This window comes from Neoarius graeffei, chromosome 1 (genome assembly GCF_027579695.1).
Source record: "Neoarius graeffei isolate fNeoGra1 chromosome 1, fNeoGra1.pri, whole genome shotgun sequence".
Lineage (NCBI taxonomy): Eukaryota > Metazoa > Chordata > Actinopteri > Siluriformes > Ariidae > Neoarius > Neoarius graeffei.
In genome coordinates, this window is record NC_083569.1 from 14739457 (window position 1) to 14762099 (window position 22643).

Here is a 22643-nt window from a genome sequence, read left to right on the forward strand (position 1 = left end):
GACAGCGTCAACACCTGGTTGCCGGGAGGTGGTGGGCTCTTCTGTGCCGCGGTGCTGTTGTCTGCCTCAAAGTGAGCGAAAAAGTCGTTCAACTGATTCAGCAGAGATGTGGAGTTGTCACAGGTCTGCGGTGAGGGCTTGTAGTCTGTGATGGTCTGAATCCCCCACCACAGGTTCTTGGTGTCTCTGCTGTCATTGAAATGGTCAGCAATGTGCCTGGAATACTCCAGAATAGTATTTAGTGCCATCCATCTTTCCTTCAGTCTTGACCAGCTTTCCTGTCCTTGCAGATGAAAAACATCCCCACAGCATGATGCTGCCACCACCATGCTTCACTGTAGGAATGGTGTTCTCAGAGTGTTGGGTTTGTGCCACACATGGTGTTTCCCATGATGGCCAAAAAGTTAAATTTTTGTCTCATTTGACCAGAGAATCTTCTTCCATGTGTTTGGGGAGTCTGCCACATGCTGTTGGGCAAACTCCAAACATGACTTTTTAAGCAGTGACTTTTTTCTGGCCACTTTACCATAAAGCCCCACTCTGTGGAGTGTATGGCTTAAAGTGGTCCTGTGGACAGATACTCCCATCTCCACTGTGGATCTTTGTAGCTCCCTCAGCATTATCATTGGTGTCTTTGTTGCATCTCTGATTAATGCCTTCCTTGCCTGGTCTGTGAGTTTTGGTGGGCAGCCTTCTCTTGTCAGGTTTGTAGTGGTGCCATATTCTTTCTATTTTGCTATGATGGATTTAATGGTGCTCCCTGGGATATTCAAAGTTTGGGATGGATTTTATGACCCAACCCTGATATATACTTCTCCACAACTTTATCTCTGACCTTTCTGGAGTGCTACTTGGTTTTCATGTTGCTTGCTTAGTAGTTGTGGCGGTTCAGTGTTCGTGGATGGAGCACAGAGGACGGCAGGACAGAGATCAGGTTTGACAGGTCGTTTTATTACCACAATTTTCAGCTTAATAATTATGTGCACTTTTCAGACACACACACACATTCAGCATCTGGTTCAGCAAGAGCTCCTCTGCTCTCGCTCTCCCTCCTTAAGTAGGGCGCAGTCACTGGGAAGACAAACACAGGTTAATTGCTCTCAGGTGTAGTGAATCTGCAACTCACCTTCCCTGACTCTGCCCTCCTGTCACAGACCGGTGCTTGACCACGCCCCCGCTGCCACATACCCCCACCGCCTGACTCAGGCCGGGCGGCTGTCCGGCCTGCAACCGATTCCCCCCCCCCCTTGGCGGGAGAGGAAGTCCGCCATGACCATCTGCGCCCCCGGCCTGTGGACCACCTTGAAATTAAAGGGTTGGAGTGCCAGATACCAACGGGTGATCCGCGTGTTGGCATCTTTCATGCGGTGGAGCCACTGGAGGGGCGCGTGGGCCGAACAGAGGGTGAAAGGGTGCCCCAGCAGGTAGTACCGGAGGGCGAGGACCGCCCACTTGATGGCCAGACACTCTTTCTCTATGGTGCTGTAGCGCCCCTCATGCACCGACAGCTTCCTGCTTATATACAGGACAGGGCGGTCCTCCCCCTCCACCTCCTGGGACAAAACCGCCCCCAGCCCTCTGTCCGACGCATCGGTCTGCAACATAAAGGGGAGAGAAAAGTCAGGGGAGTGTAGAAGTGGCCCCCCACACAGTGCAGCCTTTATCTCTGAAAAAGCCCGCTGGCATTGCTCCGTCCACTGGACCGGATCTGGTGCCCCCTTTTTAGTGAGATCAGTCAGTGGGCTGGTGACGTCCGAATAATTAGGTATAAACCTACGATAATAGCCAGCCAGCCCTAGGAACTGTCTCACCCCCTTTTTGGTCTTGGGCCTCGGGCAGGCCGCAATTGCTGCGGTCTTGTTAATTTGGGGACGCACCTGCCCGTTGTCCAAGTGGAAGCCCAGATACCGTACTTCCACCTGCCCAATCGCACACTTCTTTGGGTTGGCTGTGAGACCTGCTCGCCTCAGCGACCTAAGGACAGCCCTTAGATGTTCCAAGTGCCTCAGCCTGTCATTACTATATATAATGTCATCAAGATAGGCGGCCGCATAGGTGGCGTGGGGGCAGAGGACCCGATCCATCAGCCTCTGAAACGTAGCGGGCGCCCCAAACAGCCCAAATGGAAGTGTGACGAATTGGTGTAACCCAAACGGCGTGGAAAAGGCCATTTTTTCTCGGGATAGTGGAGTCAAGGGGATCTGCTAATATCCCTTCGTCAAATCCAGTGTCGAATAAAAGCGAGCCGTGCCTAGTCGATCGAGCAGCTCGTCAATACGAGGCATTGGGTACGCATCAAATTTAGACACCGCGTTGACTTTCCTATAGTCCACACAGAGCCGGACCAACCCGTCGGCCTTGGGTACCAAGACCACCGGGCTGCTCCAGTCACTGTGGGACTCCTCGACGATGTCCATTTCGAGCATGGTCTGAAGTTCTTCCCAAACCACCTTTTTTTTGTTTTTGGGTAGCCTGTAAGGGCGGCTACGCACTACCACCCCTGGGGGCGTCTCGATGTGGTGCTCTATGAGGTTAGTGCGACCGGGCAGGGGCGAGAACACATCCGAAAACTTGGTCTGCAACTGGGCGACCTCCGTGAGTTGGGTCGGGGAGAGGTGGTCTCCACAGGGGACCAGAGAGGTACGTGATGCCAATCTCCCTTTTTGAACCTCCGTCCCCAGCTCTGCCTTCTCCGGAACCACCAACACCAACGCCACGGGGACCTCCTCGTTCCAGAGTTTAAGCAGATTGAGGTGGTAAATCTGTAGCGCCCCACCCCTGTCCGTTCGCCTCACCTCATAGTCAATGTCCCCGACTCGCTGTGTGACCTCAAAGGGTCCTTGCCACTTGGCGATCAATTTGGAGCTCAATGTGGGCAGCAGTACGAGTACTTTATCTCCCGGAGTGAACTCTCTAAGGCGCGTACCCTTGTTGTACAGGTGGGCTTGCCGTTCCTGGGCCTGCCGCAAATTCTCCTGGGTTAGATGGGTGAGCGTGTGGAGTTTTTCGCGCAGGTCCATAACGTACTGAATTTCGTTTTTGCTTTGTGAAGGTCCCTCCTCCCAATTTTCCCGCAGCACATCTAGGATGTCACGTGGCTTATGCCCATATAATAATTAGAACGGGGAGAACCCCATGGAGGCTTGGGGAACCTCTCGCACTGAGAACAGCAAGGGTTCGAGCCACTTATCCCAATTACGTGCGTCCTCACTTACAAATTTTTTAATAATATTTTTGAGGGTGCGGTTGAACCGTTCTACTAAACCGTCCGTTTGTGGGTGATACACGTTGGTGCGGATCGGCTTAATCCCCAATAACCCATACAGTTCGCGCAGTGTCCATGACATAAACGTAGTGCCTTGATCAGTCAGAATCTCTTTCGGGATTCCAACTCGGGAGATGATGCGGAAGAGCGCCTCTGCAATACTGCGTGCTGAGATATTGTGCAGAGGCACTGCTTCCGGGTATCGCGTTGCATAGTCAACCAGAACTAATATAAAGCGGTACCCTCGTGCTGACCGATCTAATGGCCCAACGAGATCCATCCCAATTCTTTCAAACGGGGTCTCGATTAATGGAAGAGGGCGCAAAGACGCTTTTGGAATGGCTGCTGGATTTACTAACTGGCATTCGCAGCATGCCATACACCACCTACGGACATCGCCGCGAATCCCCGGCCAATAGAATCGGGCCATTATTCGGGCTAGTGTTTTATCCTGCCCTAAGTGTCCAGCCATGGGATTAAAGTGAGCCGCCTGGAATACCAATTCCTGGTGGCTCTTCGGAATTAAAAGCTGTGTGACACGCTCTTTAGTTTGAGTGTCCTGCGTCACTCGGTATAACCTATCCTTCATAATTGCGAAGTAGGGGAAGGACGGGGTGGCGTTCGGCTGGAGCGTTTGACCATCGATTACTCTCACTTGGTCAAAAGCATGTCGCAGAGTCTCGTCTCGCGATTGTTCTAATGGGAAATCCATGAGGGATTCCCCAATAGAGAGAGGAGGAACCGGCGGCTCCTCACTCTGACGCGGAGATGACGTAGACGGCTCTGCGAGAGCTGCTCCCGCCAAAGCGGCACCGGGACCTCCCCCTGTAAAATGGCAGGACCCACTCTTTATTAGGCGTGACATTAAACCCCGAAATCCCGGCCAATCAGTCCCCAAAATTAGAGAGTGGGTAAGGCGGGGATTAACCGCCGCCTTCACTATAAATTTTTCCCCTCTGAAAATAATGTGGACCGACACCAAAGGGTAGCTGTGAACATCCCCGTGCACACACAACACCTTCACCCCTTGTGCTCCCCCCAATGCCTCGTTTTGAACCAGGCTTTGGCGAATTGAGGTCTGATTACAACCCGAATCCACCAACGCCTGATATGTAGCCCCTTGGATACTCACCGGTATGCGATATGCTCTGGCCCGATCGAGGGCGGCCTCTGGTGCGTCGGGGATCCGAACCACCGCGCCCACTTCCATTGCCGTGCACTGCTGTTGAAGGTGGCCCGGCTCCCCGCAGCGCCAGCAAACCGGCCCGGGCTTTCCCTCTGCACCGGTGATCTGGGGCTCACTCACCTGAGGTGGGGGAGAGACAGACATAGAAGGGAGAAACGGGAGGGCACCGCGGGTGCAGCGGGCCGGCTGGGGTGGTGCCGGCCCCCGCCTCCGCGGAGGGGGAATGGGGCGAGGACGGGACACAGGAGGAGGGGGAGAGAGAAAGAGAGAGAGAAGAGGAGAGAAGAGATGCCGCCATCTGCTGTCCTGCCGCCGGGACAGCCGCCACATGGTCCTCCGCCAGCTCGACTGCTTGATCCAGTGACGCCGGTCGGTGGCACCGGACCCACTCCGCAGTTCCTGTTGGCAAGCACGCGACGAACTGTTCCAGCGCCACCTGGTCGAGGATTCCTTCGGCGTCGCGGTTGTTGGCCCTCAGCCACCGCCAGCAGGCGTCCCGGAGCTGCTGGCCAAACGCGAACGGCCAGCCGACTTCCTCCAAGCACAGTGCGCGGAAGCGCTGGCGCTGCTGGTCTGGAGTGCGCCCCACGTGCTGGAGGACTGCCCGGCGGAGGTCCGCGTAGGCCAGCCGGCGGTCGGCAGGGAGCTGTAGCGCGGCCAGCTGTGCTTCTCCCGTGAGCAGGGGAGGAGGCGCGCCGCGCGCTGCTCCATCGTCCACCCCGAGGCTTCGGCGACTTGCTCAAAGAGCGTGATGAACCCCTCGGGGTCGTCCTGTGGGCCCATTTTGGTGACGGTGAGGGGAGACGGGCCCGCGGTAGGAGCGCTGGTGGGCCCCGCCGACGCGAGGAGGTGCCGGAACGCCTGGCGATCTTCTTGTTGGGCCAACACCAGGGCCTCGAACCGCTCTTCTTGCTCCTTTTGGAGGGTGAGTAGCGCCTGGTGCTGGCTTTGCTGGGCCGTGGCAAGGGCGTGGATCAGTTCCGCGAACGGGGAGGACTCCATGGGGCTGTGAGGCTGCTGTGCTCCGGTCCCGGGTTTCGGCACCACTGTGGCGGTTCAGTGTTCGTGGGTGGAGCACAGAGGACGACAGGGCAGAGATCAGGTTTGACAGGTTATTTTATTACCACACTTTTCAGCTTAATAATTATGTGCACTTTTCAGACACACACACACATTCAGCGTCTGGTTCAGCAAGAGCTCCTCTGCTCTCGCTCTCCCTCCTTAAGTAGGGCGCAGTCACTGGGAAGACACAAACACAGGTTAATTGCTCTCAGGTGTAGTGAATCTGCCACTCACCTTCCCTGACTCCACCCTCTTGTCACAGACCGGCGCTTGACCACGCCCCCGCTGCCACAGTAGTGTTGCAGAGTCAGGGTCCTTCCAGAACAGTTTGATTTGAAATAATAAGAGAAGGTCATCAGCATACGGTATAAAGAGAGTTTGTGAACTAAACCAAAACGAGAAATGCCTTCAAACTCATTCTGGTTTCTAAGCCAGATAGCTAGCGGCTCGATGGCTATATTGAACAGCAAAGGAGAAAGTGGACAGCCCTGTCGGGTCCCACGTTTGAGAGGGAAGTATGCTGAATGAATGCCGTTAGTATTTACAGAAGCACAGGGGGTGGCATATAGAAGTTTAACACAAGAAATAAAGTTAGAATCAAAGCCAAATTTCTCTAAGATGAAAAATAGAAATCCCCACTCCACCCGATCGAAAGCTTTCTCTGCGTCAAGCGCCACTACGATTTCAGGAGTGTTTGACGCGGGTGAGAATATGATGTTCAACAGCCTTCTGGTGTTAAAGAATGGATGTCTCCCCAACGTGAAGCCTGTCTAGTCTAATGAGATTATTGATGACATTACACTCTGGAGGCAGAGGGCAAGAACCTTTGCGAGAATCTTATAATCTATGTTTAAAAGTGAGACAGGTCTATAGTTTCCACAAGAGGTAGAATCCCTGTCTTTCAAATCTTACATCCTCCCTTCCCTCAATTTTGTCAACTCTGGATCAGTTTGGGCACCTATCAGGGTATAAATTGAACATTCAGAAAAGTGAGCTATTTTTTGTTAACAATTTGGCAAGATCCCTCCCACATTCTCTATTTCCTTTCAAAATAGCTGAAGAAGGATTCAAGTATTTGGGGGTGTTTATTACCAGCCCCTTCAGGGAACTCTTTCAGAAGAATTTTCAGCTCCTATTAGATAAATGCAAGTCGGACTTGTCCAGATGGGCTGCCCTCCCCCTGTCCTTTGGAGGCTGAGTTAATCTCATTAAGATAGTCATTCTTCCAAAATTTCTGTATCTTTTTCAACACATCCCAATTTGTCTTAGTAAATCTTTTTTTGCTAACCTCGACCAACAACTCAATGCTTTCATTTGGCATAATAAACCAGCCTGTATTAAAAAAAAAACATTCTTCAACTTTCTGAACCTGAAGGGGGACTAGCATTGCCAAATTTTTGCTGCTATTTTTGGGCCTGCAACATTAATAAACTTATATATTGGCTCCACGGGGAGGGTGTAGACACCTATCCACCTTGGGCTCACACTGAGATATCATCCTCTTCTTGCTCCTTACACTCTACGATCTGTTCCCAGCTCCCCATAAGTGCCCATAATGTCTCACCCAATTCGGTCGTCACAAATACAATTAAAATTTGGATCCAGTTCAGGAAACAGCACGGCTTACATAGAGCTTCGACTTGTGCCCCAGTTGTGAATAATCATGCATTTCTCCCTTCTTGCTCTGACCCTACATTTCGTCTATGGTCAGATAAGGGCCTCAGAACACTTAATGATCTGTATGAAGGTGTTTTCGCATCCTTTGCATCTCTGTCAGATAAATACAACCTACCCAATAGCCATTTTTTTCGGTATCTTCAAGTGAGACACTTTATCCAAAAGCAGGTCCCACATTTCCCAAACCGCCCCCCTGAAGCCGAAATTGACCAATTACTGTCTCTCAACTTGCGACAAAAGCGACTGATATCTGGCATTTATAATAAGATTGCACTTCTGAACTCAGTCCCCATTGTATCACCTAAAAATGCGTGGGAGAAGGATTTGGGAGTAGATATTACCGATGTCCAGTGGAGAGACAACTTAAAACTGATTCATTCTTCGTCAATTTGTGCTAGGCATGGTCTATTACAGTGGAAGGTGCTTCATAGCCACTGAAAGTCAAATGAGAGTTAATGATGGTAATTGACAGCAGGTGAGCCTGATGGGGAAGGAGCATGCAGGCGTGGCAGGTAATACTGAGTGGAGAGGAGTGGAATGTAAACTGATGAGAGGAAACCACAGGTAGGACCATGACAGAACCCCCCCTCAAGGGACGGCTCCAGAAGTCCCTAGACACAGATCCACCAAGATGGGCGGGAGGAGGGGGAATACCGGTGGAGGGTCAGAATTCCTCTGACCGGTCAGTGTCCATAGCCTCCGCACCATCTTCACTGTCGGAAGACTCGTTATCCAAGGGCCCCCGCCCAGGATTCGGTTCAGTGTCAGACTCAGACACTGGAGCAGGGGCAGGGTCCGGAAGTGGATCCGCCCAGTGAGAACCCCTACGTTGACCCCGTCGGATGGAGGGCTGGTCAGGGTGTAGGTGATGGAAGTTGGCGATGAGGGCCGGATCCAAAATCCTTCCAGCGGGGACCCATACCCTCTCCTCAGGACCATAACCCTCCCAGTCTACCAAGTATTGGATGCCCCTACCCCTCTGTCGAGAGCGGAGCAGTCGCCGGACTGTGTAGACAGGTCCACCATCAATGAAGTGTGGGGGAGGGGGCGGCAGTGTTACCGGGACCAGGGGGCTCTCGTGCACTGGTTTGGGTTTGGAGACATGGAAGGTGGGATGTATCTTCATGGTCTTGGGCAGCAGCAGCCGAACTGCCGTTGGACTGATGACCTTCTGTATGGGAAAGGGTCCGATGTAGCGAGGCGCCACTTTGCGTGACTCCACCCACAGTGGTAGGTCTCGAGCAGACAACCATACCTTCTGGCCGACATGGTAAACAGGTGCAGGGGTCCTCTGCCGGTTAGCTCCAGCAGCATTGGAGCTAACCGGGCTGGTACTGGACTTCAGGAGTGTGGTGCGGGCCTGGGCCCACGTGCGGTGGCAGCGGCGGACGTAGGCGAGAGCAGATGGGCAGGTGGCATCTCCCTCCTGGCTGGCAAACAGAGGTGGTTGATAACCATACACACACTGGAAGGGGGAGAGTCTGGTGGCAGAACTGGTGAGGGAGTTGTGGGCATATTCCACCCAGAGCAGATGTTGAGCCCAGGCGTGGGGGTTGCGTGAAGCCACACACCTAAGTGCCTTCTCCAGTTCTTGGTTCATGCACTCTGTTTGGCCATTAGACTGTGGGTGAAACCCAGATGACAGACTGGCAGTGGCCCCGAGGAGGTGGCAGAATTATTTCCAGAAACTGGTGGAGAACTGCGGTCCCCAGTCAGACACGATATCCCTGGGCAGGCCGTGGACTCGAAAGACGTGTTCTAAGACGACCCGGGCAGTCTCCTTCGCAGTTGGTAGTTTTGGGAGAGGCACGAAGTGGGTCATCTTACTGAAGCGGTCCACAATGGTGAGGATGACCATATTACCTTCCGACGGAGGAAGACCAGTAACAAAATCCAGGGAGACATGGGACCAGGGACGCATGGGTACTGGCAGGGGCTGGAGTAACCCGGCTGGGGGCTGACTGGGGGATTTGTGCTGGTTGCAAGTGGGGCAGGCTCTCACAAAATCCTGGATGTCCTTCCTCATCAACGGCCACCAGAACTGCTGAGACAGCAGATGGAAGGTGTGTGTGACCCCGGGGTGACAGGCCAGGCGAGAGTCATGTCCCCATTGAATGACCTGAGACCTCAGACTGGCTGGGACATAGAGACGGTTGGAGGGGCAAGCGCTGGGGCTTGGCTGGTCCCTGATGTCTCCCTCTGTGCATTCCAGTCGCTGCAGGGCGGTCATTTCGAGCTCAATCCCCATGCTGGTCGGGAAGGGCACTGGGTCCATGATCATTCTGTCGGGACAAACAGACAAGGACCCAAGAGCGCAAGTTAAATGTTGAATTTATTGATAGCAGGGGAAAGGGAGTTGGGAGGATGTGCGTGTGAAGTTCAGTGGCAGGAAGACTAAGAGGCAGGGATGGCTGGTGGGAACGTCTGAGGTCTCCCATTCAAGTACTAACCAGGCCTGGCCCTGCTTAGCTTCTAAGATCAGACGGGATCAGGCGTTGTCAGAGTAGTTTGGCTGCAAGCTGACAGCCCTTGGTGTTCAGGCGGTCTCCCAGCGAGCAGGCTCTCAGCAGACAGACAGGACAGCACAACAGACAGGAGTTTGGGAACAGGCTGAAACACAGAGTCACAGGTCAGGTAGCAAGAATGGAGACAGAAATGCAGGGTCAGGTTACCAGGGCTGAAGAGTTGATGGAGTCGATGCCTTGAAAGACGATCTGACACTGAAGCTTGGGAGGACTGCAGTTTAAATACACACAGGGAAGGGAGCAGGTGATAGGCAACAGCCAATGACAGCCACTGAAAGTCAAATGAGAGTTAATGATGGTAATTGACAGCAGGTGAGCCTGATGGGGAAGGAGCATGCGGGCGTGGCAGGTAATACTGAGTGGAGAGGAGTGGAATGTAAACTGATGAGAGGAAACCACAGGTAGGACCATGACAACAGCGTGTCCTGGCCTTCACCACCCTGCTTGCCAGGCGTGCCATTCTCTTCAAATGGAAACAAGTTTCTCCACCAACTCACAACAGTTGGATAAGGGAAATTTTACAATGTCTAAAATTAGAGAAGTTAAGGTTTTCTCAAAAGGGATCTTTGACAGCATTTTATAAAACTTGGGACCCACTGCTGGTTTATATTACTCATAGTCTTAATGTTACTCCTGATGATGCCGAGGACGCTTCTTAACAGTTGGAAAGAGAGAATACCCCCACAAACACATACACACTTTATTTTCTTCTCTCCTTTATCCCCGTCTTCGTGTTTTTTTATTTTTTTAATTGTACTGCAATTATTTACTTATGTTGTTATATGTTGTGTAATAATTTAGTCGTTTGTTGTGACTACATCTGATATGGGTTGTTGGGAGGGATAGTGGGATTCATGTTGGGGTTCTCTTTGTCTTGTTTTTTTTGTACTTCATTCTAAAGCAGATACTTCGGCACAATCTGAAATCGATGCATTTTTCTGTACTGTCTGCAAAAATTCAATAATGAAATTTGGGGAAAAAAAGAACAGTTTGATTTATCACAGGTTGACAGATCATGTGACACTTTGATTGCACACAGGTGGATCTTAATCAACTAATTATGTGACTTATAAAGTGAATTGGTTGAACCAGCTCTTATTTAGGGGTTTCTTATGAAAGGGGGTGAATACTTATGTACACTCCAGATTTCTGTGTTTTCATCTTAATTATTGTTTGTGTCACAATAACAAAAACAATGTGCACCTTTAAAGTGGTAGGCATGTTTTGTAAATCAAATGGTGCTAACCCCCCAAAAATCCATTTTAATTCCAGCTTGTAATGCAACAAAATAGGACAAACACCAAGGGGGATGAATGCTTTTGCAAGGCACTGTACATGGAAGTCTCTGTAGTGTCATCTGTTGAGGTAAAATTCATTATGGCATTTTTTTTGAAACAGTACATCAATCCTCACTTTTGACTTGACTGATTTTGTTCACTGTTATGCCAATACTGAAATAATCACCAGGAAAATTACCCCTTTTTCAATTTGCATTCAAACATTGCAACTTTCTCCGCTGCATCTCTTGGACACTTGATATTTAGACTGTTTACAAATTGAATTTATTAGGTTTGTGTCTGGGTGGCACAGTGGTATAGTGGTTAGCGCTGTCGCCTCACAGCAAGAAGGTCCAGGTTAGAGCCCTGTGGCCGGTGAGGGCCTTTCTGTGTGGAGTTTGCATGTTCTCCCCGTGTCTGTGTGGGTTTCCTCCGGGTGCTCCGGTTTCCCCCACAGTCCAAAGACATGCAGGTTAAGTTAACTGGTGACTCTAAATTGACCATAGGTGTGAATGTGAGTGTGAATGGTTGTCTGTGTCTATGTGTCAGCCCTGTGATGACCTGGTGACTTGTCCAGGGTGTACCCTGCCTTTCGCCCGTAGTCAGCTGGGATAGGCTCCAGCTTGCCTGTGACCCTGTAGAACAGGATAAAGCGGCTAGAGATAATGAGATGAGATGAGGTTTGTGTCTCACTTATATATCACTATGTCATAACCAATAACTCAATCAAAGCATGACAATCGCTATGTGAAAAAAAATACACTTAACTAGCAAGCTAGCAATTAAAACATTAAGCCGATGGACCATTTTTGCAACCGTGTTTTGTTAAACTGACTCATTTACCTCAGATAATCTTTGCAGAAAGTGGGATTTGTCAAACTTTGATATACAGAAAAAACACAATTTTGGTTTAGTTAGTTTAGTTAAAGTTTCTCTTCTGCACATTCCTGCAGTCAATATTAGCCATAATCACTGAATGACTTTGTATGAAACTATTGTAATACTAGTGGAACATCACATGAAACATGGTATTTTAATTCATGCATCCTCCAAGACATGCTTATGAGACATTTTTAGTTTGTCTACACCACTAAGTGTGCTGTTAAGTCAGCTTTGATCTCACACTAGTGTATAGCGCTCATGACCACAATAACAACCTTATGAATATTTTATTATCCTCTTTGCTGTCTTTGATCTGTGTAAAACAATAATCAATATTTCAAGATCGAGCTCAGTTACAAATGAACTACCGTAGGCATACTTTTCAAAGCTTGTTGAATAATCAGTAACAAAATCTGTATTTTACTGTAACTCTAATGGCTCTAAGTTGGTGATGTGGATGTAATGATGCATATATTTTACTATTGTTAGTGGTTTGTTTTATGTGAAGAGTAAGGTTCATGAACATTAAATAAAGTTAAATAAAATAATATTATGATCCCACACTGTAATTGCAAATAGTCATAAGGGGAGTCCTATATCCTTTATCAGAACTTGGATGGGTGATGCACATTTGTCAGAAAAGTTTTGTTTATTTGGAAAATTTGCATGCTTTACAGGAATTTCCGCTACCCGATGTCAGAGCACAGGCACTTGGTGATGCAGGTGCAGGGGAGACCGGGTGCGGCACAAACTGCAGCTGAAGCCAAATCGTGAGACAGAAGTTGTAGTCAGGAAACAGGCATAGGTAAGTTGATCAGCAAACAGAGTAATGCAGGAGAGATGAGGAAACGACGTTGGAATAATAACGAGAACTGTGGTCTAAAAATTGGGAAGTCAGTCAGGAAAATAAATGGCTCAGTATATTCAGGTACAGGACACAGAACGATACTTCGCATTGACTGAGTGTGAGAGCTGGGATTATATAGGGGAAGTGATTGCAGGATAATTGGAGACAGGTGCAGTAGTTAGGGATCTAACTGGTGATGGAGGCCACTGTGAATCTGTGGAAGTGTAGTCTGGAGCAGCCATGTTAGGAGGCTGCTCTGAACTCTGGTTTTCAGTGCTGTTACTGACAGAACCCCCCCGGAGCTCCCTCTGGACCTCTCTTTCTTGTTGCCAGTTTTTCAGGGTGTTGACTATGGAATTCTTGGGTGAGTAGAGGGTCTAAGATGTCCCTGGAACTGACCCAACTGCATTCCTCTGGGCCATAGCCGTCCCAGTCGATCAAATACTCAAGTTGTCCCTGTCTGCGGTGGGAACTGCGGAGCTTGTTGACCTGGTAGATCAGTTCTCCTTTGATGTCTGGGGAGGGATTTTCTTGGATGGGTGTGTCTGAGGCTAGGGGACCTTGGATAGCAGGTTTGAGGCATAAGATGTGGAATGTGGGAGCCATCTTGCTGTGAGGGGGAAGTTCGAGCCGGTATGAGACTTCATTGATTCTGTGTAAGAGTTTGAAAGGACCGATGAATCTGGCTTGCAGTTTTTTACAAGTATTGGGCTCCCTGAGGTCTCTTCTGGAGACCCACATTATCACCTGGGGCATATTCGGGAGTGGCGCTTCTGTGCTTGTTGGCATAATGTTTGTACTTGGTGATGACTGTCTCCAGGCTCTGGTGTCCTTCCTCTCATATCTGCTGGCTTCTCTGAAACCAAGAGTCTATTACCAGGATCTGCATGGAGGTGTCATCCCAAAGGAACAAAGGGGGTTGGTATCCGAGTACACACTAGAATGGGGTTAGCTGAGTGGCTGAATGTTTGAGTGAATTTTGTGTGTACTCGGCCCATGGAAGGAAACATGTCTAGTCTTTCTGATTTTTCATGCAGAATATATGGAGGAAGCAACCCATTTCTTGATTTGCCTATTCTGCTTGGCCATTAGACTGAGGATGGTAGCCGGAAGTGAGGCTAACTGATACACCCAGCCTGTCCATGAATCTTGACCACAGTCTTGAGATGAACTATGTCTTCAGGGATACCATAATAAGGGAAAATGTGGATGAAGAGTAATTCAGCTGTCTCAAATGCAGTGGGAAACCCTGGTAATGGGATGAGTCTGAGTGTCTTTGAGAAATGATTGATGATGACCAGGATGACAGTGTTGCCTTGGGACTGGGGTAGCTCGGTGATGAAATCTAGGGTGATGTGTGACCAGAGTTGCTGGGGTATCAGGAGAGGGCACAGTTTACCAGCAGGGGGCCTTGGGTTGGGCACAGACGGAGCATGAGGAGATGTGATGGTTGATGTCCTTGATCATGTTCTCCCACCAATACTTGCTTTGGAGGAGTTGGTAAGTGTGATGGCTGCTGGGATGACCAGTGGCAGGAGAGGAGTGCACCCAGGTGATGAGTTTGCCTCTGAGCTTGGGGGAAACATGCAAAAGTCCAGGTGGATAGTTCCCAGGAGGGCTTGTGGTTTGTGCTTGTCTGATCTCCCTGTCAATGTCCCAGGTGATTGCTTGTAGGAAGCACTCAGGAGGCAGGATAGTGGTAGGTTTGGATGATTGAAGTGAAGTTGTGTGAATGTGTGAGAGAGCATCAGCCTTGGTATTTTGGGAACCAGGATGATAGGAGATGGTGAAATGAAATCTTGTGAAGAACAAGGCCCATCTGGCCTGACAGAGGTTCAGGCGCTTTGCTGTCTTCAAGTACTCAAGATTTTTGTGATCAGTCAGGATTGTGAATGGGTACATTGCACCTTCTAACTGGTGCCTCCACTCCTCAAGGGCCAGTTTGACAGCCAAGAGCTCTCGATTGCCAGTGTCACAGTTTCTCTTGGTGGGTGAGCTTCTTTGAGTAAAACTCTATGGGGTGCAATTTTGGTCATTCACTGAGGCACTGTGATAGAACCCCTCCCACTCCTATTTCAGAAACATCCACCTCCATGATGAAGGGTTTTGAAAGGTCCTGGTGCTGAAGTATGGGGGCTGTAGTGAAAGCAGTTTTTAATTGGTTGAAGGCTTGATTGGCTGCTGAGTTCCAATGGAGGCAACAAGTCTGTTCTTCAGGAGAGTGGTGAGGGTGGCTGTGATGGTGCTGAACAGATGAATTGGCAATAGAAATTGGTGAACTCAAAAAAGTGCTGTAATTCCTTGACTGACGTGGGAGTGGGCCACGAGATCACTGCTGTGACTTTGGATTGGTCCATGCTCACCCCCTTGAGCTGATCAAATAGTCTAAGAATGAGATCTGGCTGACATGAAATTCGCATTTTTCAGCTTTAACATACAGGTGACTCTTGAGAAGGTGAGAAAGCACTGACCAGACATGCTCACAGTGGATGTTTTCATCTGGTGAGTAAATCAAGATGTTGTCAATGTAGGCAATGACAAACCTCCCCAGCATGTCCCTGAACATGTCATTGATGAGACACTGGAAGACACTGGGAGTGCAAGAAAGGCCATAAGGCATGACAAGATATTCAAAGTGGCCTGTGGCGGTGCTAAAGGTGGTCTTCTATTCATCACCTTCATGAATCCTGACCAGGTTGTGGGCGCTCCGCAGGTCTAGTTTGGAGAATATCTTGGTGAATCTGAATTGTTCTATTGCTGAAGGGACCAGTGGGAATTGATAAGGGTATTTCACTGTGATCTGGTTCAGGCCCTGGTAGTCTATGCACAGCCGGAGACCTCCTCCTTTCTTCTCAACAAAGAAGAATGCTGCTGAGGCTGGAGATGTAGAATGCCTGATGTACCCTTGTTGCAGGGCCTCTTGTGCATACTCCTCCATAGCCACTTGTTCTGTTATGCCACTTTTCCACTACAAACGCGGCTGAGCCGTGCCGTGCCGAGTCGAGCTGAGTCGAGCTGAGCGGGGCTGTTGGAGTTGCATTTCGACTACAACCGCGCTGAACCGTGCTGGCTGGAAGTGGGTGGACACATTGGGTGGAGTTAGCGAAAGTGGGTGGACGTCACGTGATGTCGTTAAGCAGCGCAAACAGTGACATCAGTGACAGTGGCGGAACAAGTCAGAGCCGGGCCGGGGGCGGGGCAAATGACCGGGCACTTTATTAAAGCTTATCATAACATCGTTTTAGGCTACAAAATGTCCGCAACTGCGGTGTTTACCAATTTCAACACTACCGGGTGCAACTATGTTATTTAGTACATCAAGTCCTTCAAACGAACATGTAACTCAGAAACAAAAAACATTAGGATACTGTACATGGCTCATAATAAAACATCAATAGCCTATACTGTGCACATTATTTGAAGGGCATACGAATGAGCGCTCAGAGGTTGCAACGGTGACAGGAAGAGGCAGAAATAAAAGGAGGGCGGTGCAAACCTCACTGAATGCACTGTGTTTACCAATTTCAACACTACGGGGTACAACTATGTTATTTTGTACATTAAGTCCTTCAAACGAACATGTAACTCAGAAACAAAAAAACATTAGGCGACATACTGTACATGGCTCATAATAAAACATCAATAGCCTACTGCGCGCATTATTTGAAGGGCATACGACGAGCCTTGCGCTCCGTGAACTCGTCCACGATGCTCTGTATGTCACTGATTCAGTGAGCTTTTAAGCGGTAGTCTCACGACCCGAATAGTAAACAATAAACATGGATGACATGGAGTCGTTAGTGTTGCTGGTCTTGGTGCTGTGGCTTGTTGTCACCGACAACGCCAACAGATACTGGCAAGAGCGTATAGATGAGGCGAGGCGCATAAGGCTTCAGAAATTCTCGTAATTCGTAATTATTCTCCTTCCGGGTTTGCAGTGTTTACAGATCCCAGCGCGCTTGCGGGGCGTGTGTGGGCATGTGAGGACACTCCTCCTCACCAATCACTGCACAGGGGAGTGTCTGCTCACGCCCCCAACCTCAGTCAGCACGGTTTGGCTCGCTTCAGCCCCACTCCAAAACGGTGCGAGTTTTAGGGGCTAAGCAGGGCTGAAACGAGCTGAGTCGTGCCGGTTTTTGGTAGTCGAAACGCGAGCCGTGTCGGGCTGAAGTGAGCTGAAGCGAGCTGAAGTGAGCTGAAAAAGGGTAGTGGAAAAGGGCCATTAGAGACAAAGGATAAATGCAATTACAAGGAGGACTAGTACAAGGAGGAGGTCGATAGCGCAGTCATATGGACAGTGAGGAGGCAGACCACAGGCTTTCCCTTTGCTGAATACCTCCTTTAGGTCAAGGAAGCACTCTGGGATGTTTTCTAGGGAGTTAGGCTGTGGGCTCTCTGCAGAGGTAGATGCAAGAGTGAATTGAGGAAGTTTCATGCAGTTCTGGAGACAGGAGGGAGACCACTGGAGGATGTCATGTTGTTGTCAGGAGATTAATGGATCATGGAGTTGGAGCCATGGGTAACCCAATATTAAGTCATGATGTGAGGTGGGAGTAATGAGAATGGAGATGTGTTCAGTATGAAGTGCTTCTACTTGAATTTCAAGGGGCGTTATGTGTGCTGAAACCAATGCTTCTCCAGTGGGTCCCCCATTGATGGCCTTGAGTTTGATGGGTCTTAGGAGTTTGTGGGTAGTCACATGGTACTTCTGAATGACTGTGCTATTTATGAAGTTTCCCTCTGTCTCTGAGTCTATGAAAACAGAGAGTACATGGGTTGAGTCTGGCAGTTTCAACAACACTGGTACTTGGAAGGATTGTGAGTTTTGAGAACTCTCTGAATTCACTGGATTAAGGGGACTAAAAGTTCTGCTTAGTTGATGGTCTCATGAGGGTCGAGTAGGGCACTTGGTGATCAGGTGGCTGGCTTCACCACAATAAAAGCAGAGGCCCTCTTGCTTTCTTCTCTCTTTCTCAGATCTTTGAAGTCGTGTATGTGAGACTTCCATTGGAGTCACAGAGTTAGTGCTAGGAGAGGGAGCAGGAGGTAGTTGTAGTGAGGGCCGTTTGCAGAGGAGATGATCCAAACGTATGGCCAAGTCAATAAGAGAGTCAAGAGAGAAGTGTTTGTCATGGCACGCCAGTTCACTGAGTACCTCAGGATGCAAACCTTGGTGAAACGTGCCTTTCAAGGCTGGCTCGTTCCAGCCGCTGCTGGTGGCTAAGGTGTGGAAGTCCAGTGCATACTCCATGACACTCCTTTCTCCTTGACAGATAGTTACTAGGCTCTCTCCAACTTCAATCGCCTCCAGTTCATGGTCAAACACTCTTATGAACAGCTCCAGAAAATGGTCGTATGATGTGGTGTGTTTGGCCCCATGACTACACACCGCACTTGCCCACTGGAGAGCTTTACCAGTGAGAAGACTGATGAACTGAGAGATATTGTGCTCATCTGTTGCCCCCATGAGAGACAAAAAATACAAGGAACACTGAAGAAGAAATCCTTTACAACAGGAAGCTTCCCCAGAAAACTTTTCTGGCAGAGGAATGTTTTGGGATATGCTGGCTGGAAAGGAGGGGCATGTAAGGAAGGCCTGCAACACCACAGCAATGAGTTGTGTCATCCTCGTGTTGAGATCCCTAATCATCTGCTGGTGTTCTCCTAACAGTCGCCCCTGGGTGTGGATTGCAGTCTGCTTAGCCTCCTCTGCTGTATCCATGCTGGCAGAGTATCCTGTCAGAGTGCAGGCACTTAGAGATGCAGGTGCAGGGGAGAGTGGGTGCAGCACAAGCTGCAGCTGAAGCCAAATCGTGAGACAGAAATTGTAGTCAGGAAACGGGCATAGGTTGATCAGTGAACAAAGTAATGCAGGAGAGATGAGGACACGAGGTTGGAATAATAACAAGAACTGTGGTCTAAATTGGGAAGTCAGTCAGGAAAATAAACGGCTCAGTATATTCAGATACAGGACACACAATGATACTTCTCGTTGACTGAGTGTATAATTGGAGACAGGTGCAGTAGTTAATACTCTGGTGATGGAGGCTGCTGTGAATCTTGGGAAGTGTAGTCCGGAGCGGCCATATTAGGAGGCTGCTTCAAACTCTGGTTTTTAGTGCTGTTACTGACACATGACGTATACAGTAGGGGTGTAACACAATGACACTATCTGTATCAGTATCTTTATTAGTGCTCCAAATATTTGTATACTCTACCACTATATCCTTGAAAACACTGGAAAATAAAAACGCAGAAATAGAAATGCCAGCACTGTCACACATGGTCTGTGAAATTTAGCTCTGACAGTTCTTCAAACTCAGCTACATCACTCAAGTTCATAATTGGTCTAAAGATCTAGCTCACACAGTTATTATTTTTGTTATTATTATTATTTGTAGTATGTGCCTGACGTGGGTGGAATACTGAAGCACGACAGGCAGGAAATGATGTTAACACAGACTATTTTTTCTCTTTTTGCTTGCTTTCAGCTTTACTACTCTCACTCGCTCACTCACATACCCACACACACGTGCTCTGGTCAGGAGAGATCCCCTCTCTTTGCTCTCTTCCTCCTTTTCTATCCTGCGTCATCACTCCAAAACACACACACAATCTTGCTCATTTGGGATAGATTAGGGATAAAATTAGCTCATGTTTAAAGTCATTAAAATTCTGTAAAGCTGCTTTGCGACAATGTCTATTGTTAAAAGCACTATAAAATAAACTTGACTTGACACACACAACATTAATTAACAACAGGTGTACTGGCTTTGCCACTCACCTTCCCTGGCCCCGCCCTCCATTCACAAACTGATGCTTGGCCATGACCCCGCTACCGCATACCCCCACCGCACAACTAAGGCTGGGGAGCCCTCCAGCCTGCAGCGAACTCCCCCAACTGACAGGACAGAAAGTCTGCCACCACCATCTGCACCCCCAACCTGTGGACCACCTCAAATTTAAAAAGCTGGAGGGCAAGATACCAGCGGGTGATCCACGCATTGGCATCCTTCATGTCGTGGAGCCACTGGAGCAGTATGTGGTCCGAACAGAGGGTGAAAGGGCCAGCAGACAGTACCGAAGGGTGAAGACCACCCACTTGATGGCCAGACACTCCTTCTTGATGGTGCTGCACTTACTTTCATGCATCGAGAGCTTGCAACTGATGTACAGCACTGGACATTCCTCGCTCTCCACTTTCTGGGACAAAACGGCCCCCAGTCCTTTGTCTGATGCATCTGTCTATAAAGTAAAAGGGAGAGAGAAGTCAGGGGAGTGTAAAAGTGGCCCTCCACACAGTGCAGCTTTTAACTTGGTGAAGGCCTGTTGGCACTGCTCTGTCTACTGGACTGGACACAGTGCTCCCTTTTAAGAGAGATCAGTCAGTGGCCTGGTGATGTCCGAATAATTAGGTATGAACCTACGATAGTACCCAGCCAGCCCCAGGGACTGTCTCACCCCCTTTTTGGTCTTGGGCCTTGGGCAGGCCGCAATCACTACAGTCTTGTTATTTTGGGGGTGCACCTGCTCATGACCCAAGTGGAAACCCAGATACCATACTTCCACCTGCCCAATTGCACACCGTTTCAGGTTAGCCATGAGACCTGCACACCTCAGTGACTCCAGGATGGCCCTAAGGTGTTCTAGGTGCCATGGCCAATCATTGCTATATATAATAATGTCGTCTAGGTAGGCCACAGCATAGGTGGTATGGGTACGGAGGATCTTGTCCATGAGCCGCTGGAACATAGTGGGAGCCCCAAATAACCCGAAAGGAAGTGTAATGAATTGGCATAAGCCAAACAGTGTAGAAAATTTTGTTTTCTCTCAAGATAGAGGAGTCAGGACCGCAGGGCTGCTCCAGTCACTGTGGGACTCCTTAATTATGCCCATTTCGAGCATGGCCTTGAGTTCATCTCAAACCATCCATCCATTATCTGTAGCTGCTTATCCTGTCTTACAGGGTTGCAGGCAAGCTGGAGCCTATCCCAGCTGACTATGGGCGAAAGTCAGGGTACACCCTGGACAAGTCACCAGGTCATCGCAGGGCTGACACATAGACACAGACAACCATTCACACTCGCATTCATACCTACGGTCAATTTAGAGCCACCAATTAGCCTAACCTGCATGCCTTTGGACTGTGGGGGAAACTGGAGCATCCGGAGGAAACCCACGCGGACACGGGAAGAGCATGCAAACTCCACATAGAGAAAGGCCCTCGTCAGCCACTGGGCTCGAACCCAGGACCTTCTTGCTGTGAGGCGACAGTGCTAACCACTACACCACGGTGCCACCCCCCATCTCAAACCACTGTTTTTGTTTTTTTTGTTTGGGCAAGTGATATGGGCAGCTATGCACCACCACCTCTGGAGGCATTTCAATATGGTGTCTTATGAGGTGAGTGTGGTCAGGAAGGGGCAAGAACATGTTGGAAAATTCCATTTGCAACCTGGCAAGTTGGGCCAGTGAGAGATGGCCTCCACAGGGAATGAAAGTGGTTTAAGTGGTTACTTTTATTTTTGCCTCTGGCACCAGCTCTGCCCTCTCTGGAATTACCAATGACAACGCCACAGAGACTCCTCATTCCAATGTTTTAACAGCTTGAGGTGGTATATTTGTAGTGCCCTGCCCCTATCTGTTTGCCTCACCTCATAGTCCACATCCCAGATTTGCCATATAACCTCAAAGGGCCCATGCCACTTGGCAATCAATTTGAAGCTCAAAGTGGGCAATAATATGAGTAATTTATCTCCCGGGGTGAACTCTCTAAGGTGCATGCCCCTGTTATACAACCGGGCTTGACATTCATGTGCCTGCTGTAAATTCTCCTGGGTTAAGTGAGTGGGAGTGTGGAGCTTTGCGCACAGATCAAGAATGTACTGAATTTCATTTTTACTAGTCGAAGGTCCCTCCTCCCAATTTTCCCACAGCACATCCAAAATGCTGCGAAACTTATGCCCATATAACAATTCGAATGGGGAAAATCCTGTGGAGGCTTGCAGGGCCTCTCATACTGCAGATAACAGGGGCTCCAGCCATTTATCCCAATTACATGCATCTTTGCTTACAAACTTCTGAATTAAATTTTTAAATGTTTGGATTGAACCGTTCTATTAAGCCACCTGTTTGTGGGTGATAGATGCTGGTGTGGATTAATTTAATTCCCAGTAACCCATACAGCTCTTGAAGTGTGCATGACATACAGTGGTGCTTGAAAGTTTGTGAACCCTTTAAAATTTTCTATATTTCTGCATAAATATGACTTAAAACATCATCAGATTTTCACACAAGTCCTAAAAGTAGGTAAAGAGAACCCAGTTAAACAAACAAGACAAAAAATATTATACTTGGTCATTTATTTAATGAAGAAAACAATCCAATATTACATATCTGTGAGTGGCAAAAGTATGTGAACCTTTGCTTTCAGTATCTAGTGTGACCCCCTTGTGCAGCAATAACTGCAACTAAACATTTCCGGTAACTGTTGTTCAATCCTGCACACCGGCTTGGAGGAATTTTAGCCCACTCCTCCGTACAGAACAGCTTCAACTCTGGGATGTTGGTGGGTTTCCTCGCATGAACTGCTCGCTTCAGGTCCTTCCACAGCATTTTGATTGGATTAAAGTCAGGACTTTGACTTGGCCATTCCAAAACATTAACTTTATTCTTCTTTAACCATTCTTTGGTAGAATGACTTGTGTGCTTAGGGTCGTTGTCTTGCTGCATGACTCACCTTCTCTTGAGATTCAGTTCATGGACAGATGTCCTGACATTTTCCTTTAGAATTCACTGGTATAAATCAGAATTCATTGTTCCATCAATGAAGGCAAGCTGCCCTGGCCCAGATGCAGCAAAACAGGCCCAAACCATGATACTATCACCACCATGTTTCACAGATGGGATAAGGTTCTTATGC